This window comes from Ctenopharyngodon idella, chromosome 15, assembly GCF_019924925.1.
Source record: "Ctenopharyngodon idella isolate HZGC_01 chromosome 15, HZGC01, whole genome shotgun sequence".
Classification (NCBI taxonomy): domain Eukaryota; kingdom Metazoa; phylum Chordata; class Actinopteri; order Cypriniformes; family Xenocyprididae; genus Ctenopharyngodon; species Ctenopharyngodon idella.
This window is the reverse complement of record NC_067234.1, coordinates 32,367,450-32,382,851: the sequence shown is the minus strand read 5'-3', so window position 1 is coordinate 32,382,851 and position 15,402 is coordinate 32,367,450. Positions and strand designations below refer to the sequence as shown.

At 36.5% G+C, this 15,402-nt stretch overlaps 1 long non-coding RNA gene across 1 annotated transcript; it reads left to right on the top strand.

Annotated features, from left to right (window-relative positions):
* The first annotated feature begins 11,419 nt into the window (after positions 1–11,419).
* LOC127495936 (uncharacterized) lies at positions 11,420–14,297 on the top strand. Its single transcript, XR_007925211.1, has 3 exons — positions 11,420–11,561; positions 12,824–12,948; positions 13,286–14,297. It is a non-coding gene; the product is annotated as an uncharacterized LOC127495936 (long non-coding RNA).
* Positions 14,298–15,402: the final 1,105 nt, after the last annotated feature.

Sequence of the window (15,402 nt, the reverse complement as noted above, 5' to 3'; positions counted from 1 at the left end):
TCTTTATAATTTTATTTACTGTTATTACTGCTGTGAATAAAATCCTTCAAATTGGACCCACTCTCTCGCTCCAGTTTCTCTAGCCGGAAACTCCCACCACCATTACCCTTGGTGAAAATTGAGGGAGCGAGGGTCTGTCCATATAAACTTCCCTCGTCCACTTCACGAAGTGGAATGCACTTAAAAATGGCGGCAGGGATTCCCCCGAGGGGAAGTGCTTAGGGAAGTTCACAAGTGCGTGTCTAAAAGTGGAGTGGAACGCAGCCTCAGAGCTTTGTCTGCGGGCTTGATCCATGGCCGTGGGCCGTGTGGCATCTGAGTGATGTCTGTTAGATCACACCACTCTCTCTCACATAAACGTTGATGGGATTTGCAGATAGACTGAGGCTGCGTTCCACTCCAATTTTAGACACGCACTCGCGAACTTCCCTAAGCACTTCCCCTCGGGGGAATCCCTGCTGCCATTTTTAAGTGCGTTCCACTTCGTGAAGTGGACGAGGGAAGTTTATATGGACAAACCCTAGTCCCCTCGATTTTGACAGAGGGAGCGAGTCTGCTCTGATGTACACTTCAAGCAGCTTTATATCCCACAATTCAACTTGATTGTGATGTCACAGCAGATCGCGCTTAACTGAAGTGTATGATATTAATTATTTTGAGAATTAATCGCACAATAGTCTATAAAATATTAATTATGTTGAGATTCAATTGCATAATACTTGTAGCTACCTTATGTTCACAGTCAAAGTTTATACTATTGATATTTTGTTACATTTGTGTAATTTCATTTTTCTCCAACAGCTCATATAGGCTACCTATAGGACTTATAGCTACTATAGGACTCCAACAACTTTTAAGCATATAGAATGGTGCATAAAACAAATTCATAAGTACAAAAGGGGTTTAAATAATAATTCAGCTCCATAGTGAATTCCAAGCGATTAAGGGCTTAGTGCGTTTCATTTAAACCTTATGCATGACTTCCACCAGAAGTGGGCACTCGTGCAACGTAAGCAATGACGCACATCCGAGTCCATGAGAGGGAAGTTAGCGAGTGAAGTGCATAAAAATTTGGAGTGGAACGCAGCCTGAATCCCAAATGGCACCCTAAACTCTCATGGTCTTCATCTGAGTCTGCACTTTCGTGACGTAATGCCCCTTTGTCTGCTGGGTAAAGTCCTCTGCAGCTCGCAAACTTGCGGGCTCAGCTGAAGTGCACATCGAGGGCGCATAGCAGCCGCAAAGGGGGCACTCGCTAGCACCCTTGTGAAACCTAAAATGATGAATGAGACACCCTATGGTCCCATGGACTTAAAGGACACGCGCACGTGGCAGCCATTGTAATGCCTTCCAAATACCCACACTTAGGAAGTAAGTGCGCAAGACTGTCTTAAAAATGCCCAAGTGCAGTGCCCTTAATGCACACTAAACCCACACTATCTTGAATACCACTTTGGAGTGGTATTCGAGGCTAAACGTACCCCATGTTCGGGAACTTGCATGCCCTGAAATCGCGAGATGTCAAAGAAAACATTCTAGTGTAAGTTAAATGAATTATATATTACATGTAATTTAGTTATATGTGTGATGGAATTTTTTAATTAATCATAACTAAAATTTCTTTTTCTTTGCAGGAATAACATTTATATGCTTTTGAAACCTAAATGTTCTCAAACCTTGGGCCTAAGTCAGTGTGTGTCTGAATCATGTCCAAAAATAAAAGAAGTGGAAATGACACTTAGGGACAGCTAGACAACTATCTAAATATAATAGCCCCATGATATTGAGTAACCATGAACTAATAAACACATGATTTGGGCAGATCTTGCTTTACCTAGTAACATGAGGGTTTGACATATGAAGAACCAATCATATTGTAGAATGCTTTGCCATGCTCCTATCCTATATAAACTGTTGTATTCTTCTTGCTGGTGGGATTCTCTTTGATTAATACGAGGTTCTCCGGCTGTGAATAAAGCATATTCTAAGGCATAGTCTGGAGTCTATCTGGTTATTGCTGCGCAGCAAGTTAGGGAACACTAAAGACCTTATTCCCAAGTGATAGTGTTCAAAAGGGTCAAGACGTTGACCGACTCGAAGCAGCAGTTGTCGACTAGGAGACGCAGTGCTAGAATATAAATATTATTGAGTGTCGCCAGTAGATGCTCGGGTGTCGATTAGGAGACGCCGCAGGTAAACAGGTAAACTTAAGTTAGGTGCGTAGGGGAAAATATACCACAATTTGGTGAGCCAGCCAGGAGTCCTCGGAATCTTCCTCTGTCGGTGGATGGGGACAAGGAACTTGTCTTCATTCTGCCAGACTGCAGATCCCTGTTCGAAAAAGGGACCATTCCTGGACGGGCTAAAAGGACTTAAGGTTAAGGTAGGACAGACTCCATACTTTTCCTTACAAATGCTTCTAAATTAAATGAAAGGTTAAATTGAATTGAATTTTGGATTCTGTTCAGAAAATTATTGAAGAACACTGGTGATCACATTCAAATGATGTTTACTTTTGGCTGTTAAGGGCAGTGATTATGGTTGATTCAACCAAAGTGGTGTTTGTTGGGTATATTAGTTGTTGTGATTGAGTGCTCCCAGCAAGCTGTCAATATAACTTTGTTCCTGCAAAGAGCAACTTGTCATGTATGCTGGAGTTAGATGTGCTAAAGATTCTACGCTCATTTAATTTCACATTTAGAAGATTTCACATTTTAATTTCTAGATTATTATAAGCTATATAGCATAACTAGATTTCCAACATACCGCTATCTGAATCAGTGGATCCATTATAAACTATTCCGCATTGCAGAAATTACCTAAATTGGCTCTGAGTTAGTTTAAAATAGAGGTAGTATATGTCATGCCCATCAGTTGACTCTGAAAAATAGGATTGTAGGGAGGTCAGTAAAGATTTAATGCCATGTCAGCAGCTAAGGCTATTCTTATGACAAGAGCTGGGTTATGCAGAGTTAATTTGGAAACAACGCAAAATAAGACAAGATATTTGTGTTACAGTTTTTCTCGATTGCTTAAACACTATTACCAGGCTTTTGAACTAAAATTTAAAAACCATAATTTCATTTATCAAAAAGCAGACCCATTTCCCTAAACTATCCACCTGTTTTTGCGGGGCGCTACTGTAAAAAAGAACGTGGGTACAACTTCCGGTGAGGCGGCGGAAGTAGCATACCAATGGTATTTTGTGTGCTAATTAGCGAAGAGGCTAAGTGTTTTTTGGATCATTGTTTACTTTGTAAAGTTGCAAACCTTAATGAGAGATGTTGTTACGGCACTCAGGGACAACATTTCAGTTTAGTACATTTATTAGTTAATAATATCACAATACAATAAACAGTTTTTGTGTCCTTAATTGCCCTTTACTTTACTGACCTTCCACAAAAGTGCTGCTGCATGACTACAAGAGCATCCTGGCCCTGCGACACATGAACAACCCGCTGTCTGTTCTTCACCTGTCACTGATGCTAGCACCACAGCCTTATGATGTGATATTTTACTCCCACTGGTGTCGTGCGTGCCAGAGCCAGTCGCGTTTCCACTGTCATATATGCGATTCTAAAGGCTATTTATGTTAACCATTGCGATAATAAATACACACGTTTGTGGAAAATACCACAGACTGCTTGAGGAACGTAGACAATTCTTATATGATTATAATCATGTATTTATTTGGTTTAATGTTTTATCTGTCTCTTCCCTGTGCCTTTGTTGATACTGGATGCATACGCATATCTTTCACAGATTTACACACTCCGGTTAACTCGTATAACTCAACTCCTGTTTTCCTCTCATGAGCTCCCTCTGTTGCTCTGGCTGAAAGGATCAGGATAGATAGACAGGAGAGATCGCTCAAATGTCCTCGGATTGCAATCATCACATAATTTAGAGGAAAATTAATAGAAATGCTCAGAAAAGTGACGTAAACATAGGGTATGTTATCAATATATTTCTAAATGTGTAAGCCTTTGGACTTAAAAACCGTAATGGAGTTGTTTTGTGCATTCTTGTGATCGTAAATGAATGGAAGCAGGTGCAACTGAATAGGTATGTGTTTTCTTTTTATGTCAATATAAATATCAGTTAGATTTAGCATGATTGATGTGCACTCCTGACATAAATTAATAAATTACTGTTACTGTAACATTTTTTTATTGTAAAACATTGTTCAAATATTGATGCTGGAATCTTAAATCTTCAAGTAAAAGCCAAACGTTCGCAAGTTTGGATCGCTAAATCTTGAATGACTGTCGAGTGTCATTCCTTCTTATTCTAGTTTAACTTATTCTTATTCTGTTTACTTCGAACCGGAAGACGCTCCCACTTTTGACGCAAGGCCTCATGGGGCGTAGGAAACTTGTGGATAAACACTATTCCCCTGTTTTGACACATGAATCAGATTTGTTGAACTGTCACTCCAAAACTCTACACCAGATAGGCACTCAAGTTAGTGACTCGGACTCGAGTCGTACTCGAGTCGCATTTTAATGAACTTCAGACTTGACTCGGACTCGACCTGAAATGACTTCAGACTTGACTCGACTCGACACAAAAGACTCGTGAATATTTTAAAAACCAACTCTTTTACCCTTAACTACTGATATAATAAATAAAGAATTTGTGTTGTGTTTCAATGGTTTTAGAATATCTGCGTCACATTTATTTCCCTATGTGTCGTGGTAGATCGGACTCTTGTCATAGAATTTGATTACGTATGTCCGTGTATTGCGCGTAAACTCCGAAATGTCATAAGAGTCCCATGAAACATGACAGGAGCCACCGTGCCATATGTTCTTTCGTTTGGGTTTATTAACATGTCACATCGGCTAGATGCACAGAATGCGGGAAAACAATTAAAGACACCGGAACGACAACATAAAATTTTATGAGACATCGCATCCACAAAGGTAGTCACATTAACTCACACAGGCAGCTATCTATTATACTGTAGTGTAGCTGCATGGCTCATTTGGATTGCCAGCCTGTTAAAATATGAACAAAAAACAACAACTAGCCTTTAAACCTAGCACTACGTTTTATCAATCTTTTCGTAGTATATGCAGCTTTTTTCTTTCTTAATGTGTGTCCATAAGAGAGAGATAGAAAGATATGTTAATCCATTTATTACTTAAAGCTCATATTTTCACGTATCGCAATCAGCATGCGTACAGTTTTCTATTGACTTAAACATTCCGAGGTTTGATATTTTCTAATAATGACTGTCGTCAATAACAAGGAAGCTGTATAACAAACCGTGACTCACTGGCGCCATCTTGTGTCCACTTAGCGACTGTATTGAAAATGACTACTTGTGTTGCCAGGACGATTGTTTTGTACATTGTAATGATTTATAAAGTAACAAGCTGGATGTACATTATCCCTTACATCATAGGACCTTAATTTCAAACAAAACAGATGATAGAAAGATCATATTATTTTGTCTATATAATACAACTAGGATAAAAAATAGGATTTGAGTATGAGAATTTATTTATTTATTTATTTTTTAATGACTCGAGACTCGGACTCGTGACAAAAGGCTCCAGACTTGACTCAGACTCCAGTGATAAAGACTTCAGACTTGACTTGGACTCTAGCTTAAAGACTTCAGACTTGACTCGGACTCCAGATAAAAGACTCGTGAACATCTCTGCTCTACACACAAATCCCTTCATTTCTCATTTCCTACACCATGTTGTCATTTAGAAAGCACTAGCATTCAATATTGTTCACTCAAGTCAGCATAGCTTGAGCTCAGTTAGCACACAGTTACCCATGTGGAAACACTAAGAGTCAAAATTTATCACACACCTATCAGAACCTTCAATAGATAGATAAAAGAGCCCCAGTCAGTTCATTCAGTTTTGGAACAATGGATCCAGAGAGATGTGATTGAAAAGGTTGAGGACACCAGAGAGGAGGAGGAGGAGGAAGAGGAAGAGGATGAGCAAGAGCGGTAAGGAGTGGAGGAAGAGGTGAAGGAAGAGGAGGAGGATGAGGAGACAAGGAGTCTCAGATTAAATTCGTGCCACTAGTTGACCATGTCCTTGTCCATGGTATGACTATGAGGGAGGCTGGGCAATGAGTTCAGCCAAACTTAAGTTACTTCATCGTCGCCTCGATCATAAAAACCTTCAGGTAGGAAAACAGGTACATGTACCTCAGTGTACTGTATCTTTTGAGTACTGTACTCTGTTACAACACATGCATCAAAGTTCCTTACATACAGATAAAGTTTCTGTCTACTTCCATTTTGTAAAAAGGATGTGTTACAGTTACAGTAATCAGTACTTCTATTTTTGTAGGACACAGAGACGATGGAATGGAAGACTAGACATTTCAGTTGAGGCGTGCCAGGGGTGGATCAGGCATGCAAGAGGGTTTTCCCCCCGCTGCCTGGATAGGGCCAGTACAGCCTGTGATGTTGATGAGATTCTCTGGCCTGTCCCAGACCAAAGATGTGATGCTGGGCCAGAATATTTTTTGTTGTTGTTTGGTGTATTGTACTGTACAGTACATTAAAGAATAAAAAATGTGCAAATGTATACACATGTGTTCATCATGTGAAAAGTTCCTTGAGGGGAAGAACCACAAGCAACACGACGTATTACTGGTTTTTGTTTCTGGTTTTTGCAGTATTGTTTTGAATTTATCTCACCAGTGTGTAAGACTGTGTTATAGTGTGTGTGTTTTTGAGGGCTTGTGTGTGATGTCTGAGGGCAAAGTTTGGTTTTTCAGCAAGAGTGAATGGTTTTGAGTGTAGAGCTTCATTTTGACCTGAAAATAGGATGTTTGGGGAATTGAGTGAGACGTTATGGATTTGTGTTTACTGTTTTGAGAATATGAGGCATAGTTTCAAGAAATGTGTTTAAGCAATCGAGGATGTATTATCTATTATGAAAACATTTGAGAGTTTTGTGCGTATAGTGTTTTGAGAAAAGGATTCACATGATTTGCAATTTGTGTGAAATGAATGAAAATGTACAATCTGTTTAGGACAACTACAAAGTGTTCAGATCACTGTGTTAACTGTTTTGAGAACAGTGATCCGAGTTTGGAGAAACATGTCAGATCGATTGAGAAAAAATGTAAGTCTCAAAATAAGCTCTTTCCAGCATAACACAAGCAACAAATCTCACTCAGAAAGAGTGTCATCATTACACACTGACCTAAAAACAACAGGGAGCATTACGTAAATGATCAACTTTTATTTTATAAGACTGAAGGACTTTTCACATAAATCAATATTTCATTCTAGAATAAGAATAACATCTTTTCATTTTACTGACTGTACTACAGCAGTCGTAACAAGAATGAATCAGAAGTGCTGCAATGTGTTTTTTCTATATCTTGTTGCATGTAATCATTTACTAATTCTGAAATTCCAGGGCTGAAATAATAATAATGTTTGAGCAGTAAAAATTATCAACACGATCTGTTTGGCCTTGTGCAAGCAGCGGTTGTGATCAGTATTGCAATGTATTGCAGCACCTTGCAATCTGCTTATCGTTGAACACATGAATGATCTGGCAGATTTGATCAGTTGTTAAGAGCAATGGGATGAGACATGCAAGTATTTAGTCACACTCAGCTTCAGTGTCAAAAGGTCAAATGTGTGAAAAAATATAGCTTTTTTTTGTCTTTCTTCAGTAGAAAAAATATATATCTTTTTTGTCTTTCTTCATTAGGCTCTGTTCTAACAAACTGGGTTGTCTTTAACCCAGTGTTTTATGCTAACAAGCATTTAGTAATACATAAAGTACTTTTTCCTAAACTCTTAAAGGGTTAGTTCACCCAAAATACAGTCATTAATTACTCGCTCTCATGTCGTTCCACACCCGTAAGACCTTCGTTCATCTTCAGAACACAAATTAAGATATTTTTGATAAAATCTGATGGCTCAGTGAGGCCTACATTGCCAGCAAGAAAATTAACACTTTAAAATGCCTAGAAAGTTAAAGATATATTTAAAACAGTTCATGTGACTACAGTGGTTCAACCCTAATGTTATGAAGCAAAAAGAATATTTTTGACAAAACAATAACAAAATAACAACTTTATTCAACAATATCTAGTGATGGGTGACTACAAAACACTGCTTCATGAAGCTTCGAAGCTTTACGAATCTTTTGTTTCGAATCAGTGTTTTGGAGAGTGTATCAAACTAACAAAGTCACGTGATTTCAGTAAACGAGGCTTCGTTCACCTTTTATTGTGGCCAGCCTAAGGCACACCTGTGCAATAATCATGCTGTCTAATCAGCATCTTGATATGCCACACCTGTGAGGTGGATGGATTATCTCGGCAAAGGAGAAGTGCTCACTAACACAGATTTAGACAGATTTGTGAACAATATTTGAGAGAAATAGGCCTTTTGTGTACATAGAAAAAGTCTTAGATCTTTGAGTTCAGCTCATGAAAAATGGGGGCAAAAACAAAAGTGTTGCGTTTATAATTTTGTTCAGTGTATATATTCAAATCTAGGTATGAGATAACATTATTGTTAATGTTTAAACATTACATAATGCATAACAGATCATTATTTAATGTAAATAAAACGCTAACAAATCTCTTTAAACTTCGATTCATATATTACCTAATGCACTTTTACATTTACAAATGTTGTAAAAAATAGTTTTTATTAGTAATTTTAAGCACTTTACACACTATTCATGTTAACATATTATTCAATAACTCATAACCTGTAAAGGTCATACATTTGGTATTTGTTTGTTGTGGTGTGTATTTTTTACAAATCATTTATGAATAATTTGTTCATCTTTTTGCAGTACTCAATCTATAGCTGAAACTATTCATTATTTGTAGATGTTTCTAAACATTTACTAATCATTAAGACACGTCATCTCAATGGCAAAAAGTGTCTCAAATGACCCGAATTCCCCCTATTTACAAATCTTTACAAATCAGGTTTTTGCAGCACCCAATCTAAAGTTAAACCTGTCCATCATTTGTAAATGTTTATAAATGTTTAATATTCAACATTTAGTATATATATTGGCATTGGACTTAACAACGCTTGTGTAAAGACAAGAACACATAATTGTAATTCGGATGCAAAACGTGTTAAACACAGTATTCTATATCCCTAAATAGAGGATATTCCTTGAATCTTACATCAACAGGAGAAAACAAATCACTTTTGTTCATTATCAAAACAATGTAATAAAATCTAATTGGGACCAGTCATTCTTATATTGCTCAAATTTCTGTTGCAAACAAACACCTTTTTGCATTGTACATTTATAAATAAAAAATGTTAGATAAATATTGAAATATTGAAGTTTAATGACATTTGCAAGCATTTATATTTACATTAAATAATGATCTGTTAATCAACATGTAATGTTTAATAAATTCATTAGCATTAGTAAACATTAACAAGCACATTATCTCATATTTCTGGCCATGTGAATATATATTAACTAACTAATGATCTGATCTGTTAAGCATTATATAATGTTTGTTAATGATTTATTAATGTTTTATAATTTGTAAAAGTTATTTCAAAGTGTTATCCTTGGAGGAATTATTGTTCTATTTCTTATTGACCATTTTGAGGAAGTCCAACATACACCGTACATGGTGAGACACACAAAGATGCTCAGACATTATTACAGTTTTTTTCAATTGCTAACAAGTGTTTACCAATACTTAAAGTACTTTTTCTAAACTCTTAACACAGCAACACGCCTACATCACACAATTAGCCAAATAGTTAATTTTCTGCCCGAAACCATATTTTGTTAGATAAACACAAACGCTACATTTCAAAATGCTAAAAACCTTTTTCAACACATACTAACTCTATCAAAACACAGCAAACCTGATTCAAAATCAAGTTAAAACACTCACACTAGTTTTCCAACATGAACATATAGTCAATCAAAGTGCAATGATTGTCAAAATACTAACAGTTGATGGCATTATGAAAACTGCATTACTTGTCATGTTTCAGTTCTACCTGCAGAAAATATGAAATCCATAGTTTTTATAATTCAGTTTCCTTTTACTGCAGTAAAGGTATAATGCATGTAAGCCATTCTACATTTTTGGTTGAGGGTTGAATGTGTGCATTCTTGGCAACAGAAGTGAGTCATTATTTTATAGAAAGTACAGTAGAAAAAGAGAAGAAGAAAGTAACAGAATTCCTCAATTCAGCTACTGGTCAAATGTGTCCCCTATGCAGAACTTCAGTTGCCCCTTGGTTGAAATCTCTTTCTGGGGTTGGGTGTGTGGTGTTGATGGTGCCCCATAGAGGGTGGAATGGTGTCCCCTTGGTAGCTATAGTGCCCTACGCAGACCACATATTTTGTAAATATGGAACAGTGATAGTGGAATCGTTGTAGTAAAATCGTTGTAGTATAAAGATTTTACTGAAATGAAAACATGAAATTGCAGCCATTGATCAACAACAAATCCAACATACATGGCCTTTGGTTATTGTGGAAGCTTTTTTTCCGCCACAGAATAAAAAAAGCATAAAAGGTAAATGTGACTTTTTATCAAAAATATTTTTTATTTTGCAATTGTGAGTGTACATCTCACAACTCTGACTTTTTTTCTCAGAATTGTGAGATATAAACTAGGAATTGAGAGAAAAAAAATCAGAATTGTGAGATAAAAAGTCACAATTACCTTTTTTTATTTTCTATTCATGGCAGAGATAAGCTTTCCACATGTGTAAGGGGGAAAACCATAGAGATGCACAATCCAGCACACATTCTTCTCTCCCATACCTCTTCTTTTCCCTTGTCCTGATCCAACTTCTCCTCTCCTCCTTCATCTGTTCCTCTCCCTTACCCAGATAATATTTTCTCTCTGCTCCTCTGTGTTGTTCTTCATAAACACTGAACAAATCCGATTCAAAGAGTCCTATTTTACTGTGTGTCCATGTAATGAAAATAACTTCAACACCTGACTATGTCTCCAACTGAGATCGGAATCTGCTATTTCTAAATATTTCAGTGATCTGCCTAATTAAAAATGCTTATCAATTGTTTTAGTATTTGTTTTATATTTTTCCAGTACTGCTGTTGTTGTAAAAGTATAGGTTCTATCCTATATTTAAAGATTGGAACATTAGGTCTTCATTTCTGACTTGCCGTGTTTAAGCATTTGCAAATAAAATGAGAAAGATCCATGATTTTGGTATGGGGAAAACTTGTATGAAAAGAAAATGTAAGCATTTTAGAAACGTGTTAATTGACTGCATTTTGTGTGAAAGCGACATGAATTGTGTTAATGGTATGGCCACAACAGACGGATGTTCTGCTAAATGTGTTTAGAGTTTTGAAAATGTGACTACAGATTGGACAAAAGTATGTTAGCAATTGAAAAAAAACTGTAAAGGAGTCAGTGATGTAACTGTGAAGCATTTTAATTGGTGTTTTCATGGCGTTGAAGAAGAGGGCTGGTCGAGTGTCAGAATAAAAACCATCTACTTCCTCTTCCTCATCACTCCTGCTTCACTGCAGACTCACACAGCATCTCTGAACCTCCTGACTTGAGCAACAGATAAAATGGTAAGTCATATTCATACTTCTTCATCACTTTATGCTCCTCTTGTGACCTCACACAGTTCTAACAGCTGATAAAAACTGTCAGATCATTCACATGCACAAAGATAAACGTCAAACAGAGCACAAGGTGCTGCAACACATTGCAATATTGATCACAATTGATGTTTGCACAAGACCAAACAGATCATGCTGATAAATAGAGCTGCAGGATCATACATTAACTCTCTTTGTGCATCTGTTTGGAAGTAGTAGATGTTAAAGGATGTTCCTACAATGTGATCCTCTTTGTACTCTGAGAGAAAAAAACATGAGTGTGGACACGCAAAAGCCTTTGAGAAAGAGGAAGTTGCTTTAATGCTAACAGGAAAATTGGATATTAAAGTCACCAAGGTGTTGTGCTGTTTATTAAGTCTGTTATGTCAAGAAATTATTATTATTATTAAAATATTTTTAAACAATATCCTACAATAATTTACATTTTTTTTATTCTACAGGCCAGGCCAAAACAGCAACAAAAGTTACAGAAAAATACGTTCTGGATTGTAAGGGTTAATGTTACGCTGTTCTGAAAATTTAATGCACAAGCCACTTATACTTTAAATTTTTATTACAATTTTTTTATTTTTACTTATTTACTACTTACTGCATACAGTTTTTTTCTCTCAAAAATAATAATAATAGCAAGTGTGTATAATGAGACATTTCTTCTTCTTCTTCTTCTTCTTTTTTTATTGACAAGTAAAAGTTTAATTTAGCAATATGCAAAGTTATGAGAGAAACAACTGAATACAAAAATCATGACAGTATTACATTTCACAACTGTTACTTGATTAAATACTTGTGTAGTGTGATGTAAATATAGTAACAATACTTTTAGAATTTACAATCTATAAAGAAAGATTAATATTTTCAGCTCATTTGAAAGCTAAATGAATTGAAATTGCCTTTGATACATCAGCAGAATATTTAAGATTTTAATCTGAAAGATTAAAAATGTGTCATTTGGAGACAGCAGGCTAGGGTTATGAGAGTCTAAAGTGTTTCCTTCCTTTTTACACGTGTAACACTGATTCTCACACAGCGGAAGAGAGGAACATGAGCCACAATCTGTTTAAACTTTTTTAATGTCAAACTTCCAGCTGACAGGACAGGAGTGACAGAGAGGAGAGTGGGAACGGGACATGACTCAGATCAGACCATTATGGTAATAACTACATGAAGGAAAGTTATGACTGTTGATTATTGCATATTTTTGCTCTTTTTAGGTTTTCACTGTGCATTTGAGGGTCCTTCTCCTCGGGATTGTTTTGCTTTCCTGTATTCAGAGTGTGGTGAATCTAGATGTGGACATTAACACCCTTTCCAGGATTCAAAAATTTGTTCATTTCAAGTACGTTTTCATGTTGCTCTATGAAATTAAGGGGTAACACTGTACAATAAGGTTGTATTATGTTAACATCAGTATGTGCATTATGTAGCTCACAATGACAATGTGATCTCATATTTATAGGTAATCATAACTAAAGTGTGTTTCTAGCACAAATACATTTTTGTATGATTGCATAGACACATAAAACATACAGATCAACACAATGACCCACGATGAGTTTGCCCTACTGTTAAAGTTTGTACTATTGTTACACACAGTCCCAGCATGAATGTTTGATTTCTCAGTTATTTTGCATATGCAAATGGTGTTAATTATTTTCTTTTTTTTTTTTAACCAGTTATTTTAGCGGCGGCCAGTTTGCAGTAGCCATCAATGTCCCACAGCGGCAGTGTCAAAGAGGATTCAACCCCCGAAACAGACCCTTTCTGATAAATGACCTATCAGAAACAGTTAAACTTCACACAGTACCTAACGTGGATGTCTACATAGGCACTGAAGTCATTGCTGCAGGGGTTCATACAAATGCACATTCAGAGCCTTTACTGATGAATCCTACAAATCATTCTCCTTTGACAGACTTGATGAATACAAACAGAGATGGATGTGTGGTTTTCTACACCTTAAATAGTCCCTGTACACAGTTTTGTCTCAATAACAATAATGGTAACAATATTTTACCAAGTCTTGAAGAATTAAATAGATATCAGGGAATTAAAGCGTTTGTTTTCAATAATATCTACAGTAATGACCGAAATTCACCATATCTTAGAAATAGACTACAGCAGATTGCTGATCGTGTACCACTTTACCGTTGTAACCGTGACGGTTGTATCCTTTGTGGACGACCAGGTTCAAACATACCACTGAATAACCAATGTTTAATTTGAATTAAACTAGGTCTCACTTGCTCACGCATGTTGAGTTTCTTGTTTGACAGCGATGCTTTAAATGAACCGATGAGCTAGTTATCTGCTGAGACTTTTACTTCAATGCTTAAATAGACTTTCACATGCAGCTTTTTCTTTACAAATTAGTAAACTATGGCAGGGGAGAGTAAATGTTTACTTTTCATTTAAAGAAATTATTGCTTTATGAGTGATTGTAATCATATATAGAGACACAACTGGACATTTGAAAGCCTTGATAAAGGAAAAAAATACTAGTAAATTAAATCTTTTATATTCAGAAACATCTGGCATTATGGCCAGATAGGTTTAATGCTGTGTGAACCACAATGTTTTTTTGTTTTTGTTTTTTTTTTATTATTAAAATGCTTGTTTGTTTATGCTTATGCATTTTTAATAGTTTCATAAACACTGCTGGGGAAATAAATAAATTTCTATGCACCACCTTCTGTTCTATTGTTTAATTTTATATTTATAATTATATATTTGTCTTTGGCTTCAGTATACACCATACACCAACACAACATAATATAAATAAAAAAAGATATAAAACAATTAAAACAATGACATTCCCTTGTGTATATATACAGGTGCTGGTCATATAATTAGAATATCGTGAAAAAGTTCATTTTTTTTATTGTAAATTATTTTAAAAAATGAAACTTTCATATATTAGGGTGGCTGTTTACAGAGTGATGTATCAAAGCATATTAAATGCAAAGTTGACTGGAAGGAAGAAATTGGGTAGGCAAAGGTGCACAAGCAACAGGGATGACCGCAAGCTTGAGAATACTGTCAAGTAAAGCCAATTCAAACACTTGGGAGAGCTTCACAATGAGTAGAATGAAGCCGGAGTCAGCACATCAAGAGTCACCACACTCAGACATCTTCAGGAAAAGGACTACCAAGCCACTTCTGAACCAGAGACAACGTCAGAAGCATCTTACCTGGGCTAAGGAGAAAAAGAACTGGACAGTGAACAGTGGTCGAAAGTCCTCTTTTCAGATAAAAGTAAATTTTGCATTTCATGTTGAAATCATGGTCCCAGAGTCTGAAGGAAGACTGGAGAGGCACAGAATCCAAGCTGCTTGAAGTCTAGTGTGAAGTTTCTGAAGTCAATAATGATTTGGGGGGGCCGTGACGTCTGCTGGTGTTGGTCCATTGTGTTTTATCAAGTGCAAAGTCAATGCAGCCATCTTCCAGGAGATTTTGGAGCACTTTATGCTTCCATCTGCTGACAAGCTTTATGGAGATGCTGATTTCCTTTTCCAGCAGGACTTTAGCACCTGCCCACAGTGCAAAAACCACTTCCAAGTGGTTTGCTGACCATGATATTACTGTGCTTTATTGGCCAGCCAATATGCCTGACCTGAATCTATGGGATATTTTCAAGAGAAAGATGAGAAACAGTCGATCCAACAATATACAGATGATCTGAAGGCTCAATAGTGCCTCAGCAGTGCCACAGGCTGATCACTTCCATGCCACACTTCACTGATGCAGTAATTTGTGCTAGGAGCAAGTCATTTGCTGTAATATGTCCTGCCGA